Raw genomic sequence first — 7,644 nt, forward strand, 5'->3', positions numbered from 1 at the left:
CCCCGTAGACTCGTGTACTTGGACACTTGGTCCCTGGTCGGTGGTGCAGTTTGGAGAGGTTGTGGAACCTTTAGGAGGAGGAGTCTTGCTGGAGGAAGTGTGTCATTGGGGGCGGGCTTTGAGTGTTTATGGTCTCTTGCACTTCCTGTTTGCTGTCTGTTTCCTGATTGCAGTTGAAGACATTATCCCTTCACATTTCTTCTTCCACAGTGTCTGCTGCTTACTGCAAGGCCTCTCCAACATGATGGTCTCTTATCTCTCAGAAAACACATGCCAGTATACATTTCCCTTCTATAAGTTGCCTTGGCGAAAGTGTTTTTTAATTAATTAAATAATTTATGTATTTACTTTACATCCAGATTGGTCAAAGTGTTTTACCACAGCAACAGAAAAGTATCTAATTCAGAGCCGGGCGTGGTGGCGCACGCCTTTAATCCCAGCACTCCGGAGGCAGAGGCAGGCGAATTTCTGAGTTCGAGGCCAGCCTGGTCTACAGAGTGAGTTCCAGGACAGCCAGGGTTACACAGAGAAACCCTGTCTCGAAAAACAAACAAACAAACAAAAAAAGAAAAAAACAAACAAACAAAAAGCAACTAATTCAGACCTTATAAATCAACACAAGGCAGTTGCCCTTTCGGTGCCAGCACCTCTAGGATGGCCTCGCAAAACCGCGACCCAGCTGCTGCCAGCGTTGCCACCGTTCGAAAAGGAGCCGAGCCCTGTGGGGGTGCCGCCCGGGGCCCTGTGGACAAGTGGCTACAGCAGGAACTGATGATCCTCATGACTTCTGGTGACAAAGGAATCTCCATCTTCCCTGAGTTCGAAAGGGTGGGGACCATCCACGGAGCAGCCGGCACCTTATATGAAGACCTGAAGTATAAACTCTCCCTAGAGTTCCCCAGTGGCTACCCTTACAACGCACCCACAGTGAAGTTCCTCAAACCCTGCTACCACCCCAACGTGGACACCCAGGGCAACTGGACATCCTCAAGGATAAGTGGTCTGCACTATATGATGTCAGGACCATCTTGCTCTCTATCCAGAGCCTGCTAGGAGAAGCCAACATCGATAGCCCTTTGAACACACACGCACGCTGCGGAGCTCTGGAGAAACCCCACAGCATTTAAGAAGTACCTGCAAGAAATCTATTCAAAGCAGGTCTCCCGCCAAGTTCCCTGATGCAAGCTGGCCACCCCTCTTTTGTGTCGTCTTTTTTCTTAGACTATCTGTCCTTTCTCCTTGATTTTTAAGCTATATTATTTTTGTTTTTAAATTAAGTCTGCTTGAACCCTTAGCAGTGTATGTTAAATAAAATACATTGATTGTTTTTGTATAAAAAAATAATAAATCAACACAATAGCCTATGGTCAGAGAAGAAACAACATGGGCATTCCCCGTGGTGGCAAGTATATATATTTGTATGTGTATTAAAAAGTTAGAGACTTGAACTATGTATCCAAAGATGGCTTGCCTTGAAGAGGAAGTGAATGTGTTCATGAACAAGATTGTAATATTTATCCTTTAAATCATCCAGTATTTATACCAATAAAGTCATGGGAGGTGTAAACTGAAGTAACAACATGCGAGCACAGTAAGGCTCTTTATTTCCTTAACTATATACAAAAGTCTATTTACAGGCCTGATTCTACATGTAAACTACTAGCCCTTTAGAAATCTCTTTCTGTGTCATTCTACACAGCTAGTCTACATTACTCTTGAGCTCCTCCAAACCTCTTCTTCAAGCCACAAAGGATTAAGTAAATAGCCTTTGTTCTATCTCAGCAGGAACTGCTGGGCTCTAACTTTCAGCTTGCTAGTTAGAAGTCACAGGAAGAGAAGACACTTAGAAAAGTGATTATAGAGTTTATTACTAAGTTGTAAAAAGTTTCCTATGAAAGCTATTTAAGGGGGAAAAAACGAAAGATCCTAAGTGGGGAAAGGGAAAAATTCTCTAAGTGGGGAAAGGCAAAAAAGTCTCCTCTATTGATTCTCGCTCATTTTTGTCCTCAGTACTTATACATCTTTCAGAATTCATGATCTGAAAGAAAGCTCATCACAAGTCCACACACAAAATCAAATCATAAATTGAAATAGAAGTTTACAACAGCGAATATTTACATGCATGTCCATTAGGAGTAATTATCTAGTTAAACATCCATCCCCTTTCTCAGCTCCACAGGTTCACTGAAGATTTAAAACCATAACTAAGTTATTAGTGAAGTTTTGTATAGATAAACTCAGTCGATATTTTATCTTCTGTCCTAACACCTATAATAAATCATTAGTTCCCTTTGTTTTACAACCTCTTGGAATGTGCTTTGAGTAGGAGAAAGTCTGGTTTCCATCTAAAAGCAATTAACTGGTGACACTTGGGAGACTGGCAGAGTTCTCATTGCAGCATTGACTATCAGAAAAGGACCTAGTAGCAGTCCCATTATAAAAGAGCATAATAATCACAGATATAATTTTAGGAATTCTTATAGGATCATCATTAAGACTTAAGTCATCAATTTGTCTATATAGCATCACTACAAAATAGTTCATCTTTGTGGATCTGCAGAGATCGGCTTCAAAGGGGTGTGCTACTACTTAGTGATTGTTATATATGTTTAACAATAACAGGAAAAGCATATTAATAGCAGGAATCTTTCCTAAAATGAGTCCCTCACAGCCTTGCTTAATGAGGGCTCACCTGTTGCAGTTTATATAATAATCCGAGGCAGGCCATTTCAGGATGATCACCTGCTAGTTACTAGCTTGTCCCATTTTGGCGCCTGACATCTCTTCCCTTCGAATAATATAAATGAAGTGTCTATATATCTTCCTTTGAGTAGACCTGATAGCAGATCCTAAGTGCATGAAGATGACTGGAAGAAAAAACAGAAGCAGAATAACCGATCCTATAATAATTTCCAAATTAATAAGAAAATTCCATAAATAATTATTTTAAACAAAATTTATGACTGAATTTGAAAAATAATCAGCCAATTCTGCTGCTGTAGAACTCTTCAGTCTGGAGTGTCTGATGGCACTGAATGTAACGTATCCATGTCAATAGCAAATTGTGAATTGTTCCACACACCAAGTAGATGTGCTTGTATCTGTTTCTAGGGCATTTCTGACCCACAGTACAACAGAGGGGTGACCCAAATCCATTTATAATTGTCATGACACGAGGTAGTTAAACATGTTTGAAAAATTTGAACCTGAGTTCCTATGTAAAGGATGGCTTCCTCTAAAGCATTGACTCTCTGTCAAACCTCTATCAATTCTATCCTGAGTGATAAGTGCTAAGGAAATATTGTTTTGTCAAGGAATTAACATGATTAGCAGTGTGTACCTGTTGGGCTAGGGAGGCAGCAGAAGCTGCAACTGACCCTAAAATATCAATTAAGGTTGTAATGTCTAAGATTACTTCAACTATAAATCTCTTAGGTCATGAAAGAGGATTAAGAGTCTGCACCAAGGCGAACAAAGCAGAAGCATTACATCAGAGCTGTGAGACAATGATAGGTGACAAAACATAAGGTAGCTAGCATACAGTGAGAACAAGCATTATGACTCATGGAAAAGTTATATAATTGGTCAAAGTGCATTCTGGTAGGAAATGATACATACAGATTTATATTTACCAATTTTATATCCCCTGTATCCCCTGGGTATAGAATTAAAAGTCCACTCAGATGCAATCAGGAACCCTGTCTTCAGTGTCTTCTTTTGTGGCACTGGTGGAGAGTCTGCAGATGATGTTGGCTCTAAAGTAGGGTTGAAGGAAGGGGCAGGTGTAGAGGTCTCTGTCCATGGAGACGGACTGGCACAATCGGCTGGTCTGGCATCTATAGGGTCCTGTAAATGTAGAAACAGCTTCTCTCAGAAAAACAAATCCAGTCTTTTTTATTATCCAGTTAGTAGGTCTTTATTTTGTTAGGGGCTAGAAAAGTTTAAAAAATGGACTTTTTTTTTATAAAGTATTATAAGGAGATAATTATGATTTCATTTTTTAATTTAGATGTCTATATCTTTTTTGTTTTTTGTTTGTTTGTTTGTTTGTTTTTTTGAGACAGGGTTTCTCTGTGTAACCCTAGCTGTTCTGGAACTCACTCTGTAGACCAGGCTGGCCTCAAACTCAGAAATCCGCCTGCCTCTGCCTCCCGAGTGCTGGGATTAAAGGTGTGTGCCACCACGCCTGGCTTATCTATATCTTTTAAAGTCTGATGAACTCACTCTACAATAGCATGTCCCTGTGAATTATAGGGGATGTCAGTGGAATATGAGAAACTAAGAGTCAAACACCAATTTTAAAAGGCTTTTTAAGTTTAAACAAAGGCATTGTCTGATTTTAAGCCCTTGGTATTATAAACTAATGAAACAAATACTGTATCATATCACATTCCAAGACATAAATAATGAGTTAGGAAAAGACATAAATAATGAGAATTAAGTGTACATAGGTACAGGAATAAAGGCTAACTTTCCAAAAGACAGGTATTTGTAACATTTGTCTGTTTTAAATCACAAAGACACAGGCTCATCAGGGGTTAATTCCCAAGCTTAGCTGACAGTTCTGCAGGCAATTTCTAAATTGAAGTAAGACTTGTAATTTCTAAATTGAAGTAAGACTTGTAATTCTGAAAGTTGGGGCTAAAATTGTAAAATAGCTGTAAAACAGTTACACAATCTTTAAAAGGGGGCTTGTCCTTCATATTTAAAAGACAATGGCTACTGTCATTAGCTCTGTTGGTTGTGCAAAGGTTTCTTGTGTGAGGAAAATTTCTTTTAAGCTCTTAAAAGTTAAGATAACCTGTTTGAGGAGAAGTTGTGAGTGAATATTTTTGTGGAGGTACCGTGCTGTCTGAGTTGCTCCCTGCGGCTGTTGGATAGTCCTTCTTCGACAAATGGGTTGGTTACCTGAGGCTGCTGAATTACCTCCATTGTTTGAGGGGCCTGAGGTAGGTCCCTCAGTTTCCCTGGTTTGACAAAATTTCTGTATTATTAAGGATTACAGTAGCGCCAGACAAAGCAGTACCATTCCCATGAAGGCTAGCTTGGCGCTCCTTACGCCAGAGGCATCCTTTCAACCGACAACGACGACACCCAGTAGGGTTTCTGCTATGAGTGGGGCCAGAAGCATTAAAATTTATGGTACCTCCTGCTTTTCCAGGACGCTGTTTGCTTATAAGTCCAGGATTCTTACCTGAATAACTTTTGCGAGCCAAGCCTGATTTATTAAATATTTTCTGTCCTTATTATTAAGATTTTGGACAGTGCTCTGGCCTTATGAGGTTGTTGTAATAGGTACACCTCGAAAATATGAAGTAGCAACCTTAGCACATGCTTTAAATACATTTCCTGATTTTTTTTTCCTGTTTTTTCAAGACAGGGTTTCTCTGTATAGCCCTGGCTGTCCTGGAACTCACTTTGTAGACCAGGCTGGCCTCGAACTCAGAAATCCGCCTGCCTCTGCCTCCGGAGTGCTGGGGTTAAAGGCGTGCGCCACCACTCCCAGCTCATTTCCAGATTTTTAAATTGTCTTTAGAAGAGATTGACAAGTGGATGGAGCACTCTCAAAGGCCAGTTATTTTAAAACAATACCTTTTGCCTCAGAGCTGAGAACTATCCTCTCTACTGCCTCCATTGAGAGAGCAACAACCTTTGTCAGAGAATCAACCATACAGTTACCCCCATGAACAGGACCAGGGAGCATTGTATAAACTCTAATATGTCCTACAAAAAAAGGACACTCTCTAGATTGAATTAATATCTGTAGTTTTGAAAATAGAGCTAAGATTGTAGAGTGGCTAGATGGCAGTGGAACTGTCTTGATATAAGGAAATAATCTGACAATATACTGGGAGTCTGTATATAAGTTAAAGGGCTTGTTTTGAAGTCTTTTAAAGGCAGTAATTACTGCTACTAATTCCACTAGCTGTGCAGAAGTTTCTTGTGTAGGGAAAGACTCTTTGTTGCCATCAATAGTCAAAGCAGCCTGCCCTGAAGCTGAGCTGTCAGTAAACATCAGTGGTGCTGGAGGAGGCAAGGGAGTTGATTTAGTTCTGAGAAGAAAGATGGCTTGATGTCATTTAATGAAATGTAACAAGGGGTGATTCGGCAAGTGCTAAGAATAGGTCCCTGTATATCCTAATTGTGCAATCTGCCATTGCTCAGACTCATAAGACAAAATATTATGTTGGTTTACCAGGGAGGAATAAGCAGTGACTACTCTTTTTCTTGCCACTGGCAAATGTAACCATTCTAATGGACCCTGCTGCCATAAACATGCTGTAGGAGTGTATACAGAAGCAAGCAGGACAAAACTCCAGGGTCGAGTATAGTCCACACGGAGAAGTCTGTGAGAATTAATTTTTTGTTCCGAAAGGGGCTTTAGCCTCAGGGGTTAGTTTTTGTGATGATTTTGGATTAGCATCTCTGTGGAGGATATCAAATAAAGGCTTCAGCTTACCAGTAGTTATTTTTAAGAAAGGACAAATCTGAATGATATCTCCAAGAAGTTTTTGAAAGTCATTTAAAGTCTCTAGATGATTAACCCTGAGCTGATTGGGCTGAGGAGAAACAAGTTCTGTCCGAATAACACGACCCAGGTATGAGAATGGGGGGTTGTATCTGATCCTGTTCTGGAGCCATTTGAAATCCATATGAGTTTATGGATTAACTAAAAATTACAGTGCCTCTTGTAAATAAGCTCTATCTTTATGTGAAAGTAGATTATCATCCATATAATGAACAGAATAAATGTCAGAATAGATTTTTACGGACCTGCAGAATAGCAATATGCACAAATTTCTGACAAAGAGTCGGACTATTTTTCATACCTTGGGGGAGCACTTTCCACTGGTACTTCTGGTATGGCCTTTGGAGGTTGGGTGAAGGCAAACAAGAGGAAAAACTCTGACAGTAACAAGGATGCAGCAGTATGGTAAAAAAGCAATCTTGAAGATAAATAGCAATAATATCGTTTGGGAACGGCAGAAGGTGACGGCAGCCCAGGTTGAAGGACTCTCATTCTTTCTATGATATCATTTATTTCTCTATAGTCCTGTAATAGTCGCCATTTACCTGATTTTTTCTTAATAACAAAAATTGGAGTGCTCCAAGGGCTAGTGGAAGACTCAGTGTGGCCTTTTTGAAGTTGTTCTTTCACCCCGAGAGTAGCTGCTTCAATTTTTACATTTGTTAAGGGTCACTTGTGTTTGTGATATTTTGTTACTTTCTTTTCAGAGTCAGATTCCTCCTCTGAGGTTGGCTTTGCCTCTTCTGATTCACCACTGCTCTCTCCTGAACTACTTTTCTCAGACTTTTCTGTTGAGGAATAAACATTTTTCTTAGATCCTGAGTGAGACCGTAGTAATGGAGTCTGCTCACGATGAGGTGATTCTGATTCTGATGCCTCTTGGGCACCTAAGGCCTTTTTGTCACCTGCTAATGTTTCCTTAAGCGTATTCCAAATAGTAAACGCTGTAAGGGGCACACCTTTTCCTTCATTCTCTGTAAACCAGTTTTTAATATCTAACCCTACCTTCTCCCACGTATCCACATCTAAACTTCCCCTTTCCGGGAGCCAGGGACTGTTTGTACAAACTGAAGAAAGTCAGTCAGCTGGCTAGTTTTAACCTTAAAGCCTTTTTT

The 7,644-nt window shown here is 40.2% G+C and overlaps 1 pseudogene; it reads left to right on the forward strand.

Moving 5' to 3' along the window:
* The first annotated feature begins 654 nt into the window (after nt 1-654).
* Nucleotides 655-1,179, forward strand: LOC110319400 (annotated as a pseudogene).
* The last annotated feature ends 6,465 nt before the right edge of the window (nt 1,180-7,644 follow it).

This window comes from Mus pahari, chromosome 3 (assembly GCF_900095145.1).
Source record: "Mus pahari chromosome 3, PAHARI_EIJ_v1.1, whole genome shotgun sequence".
NCBI classification, from domain to species: domain Eukaryota; kingdom Metazoa; phylum Chordata; class Mammalia; order Rodentia; family Muridae; genus Mus; species Mus pahari.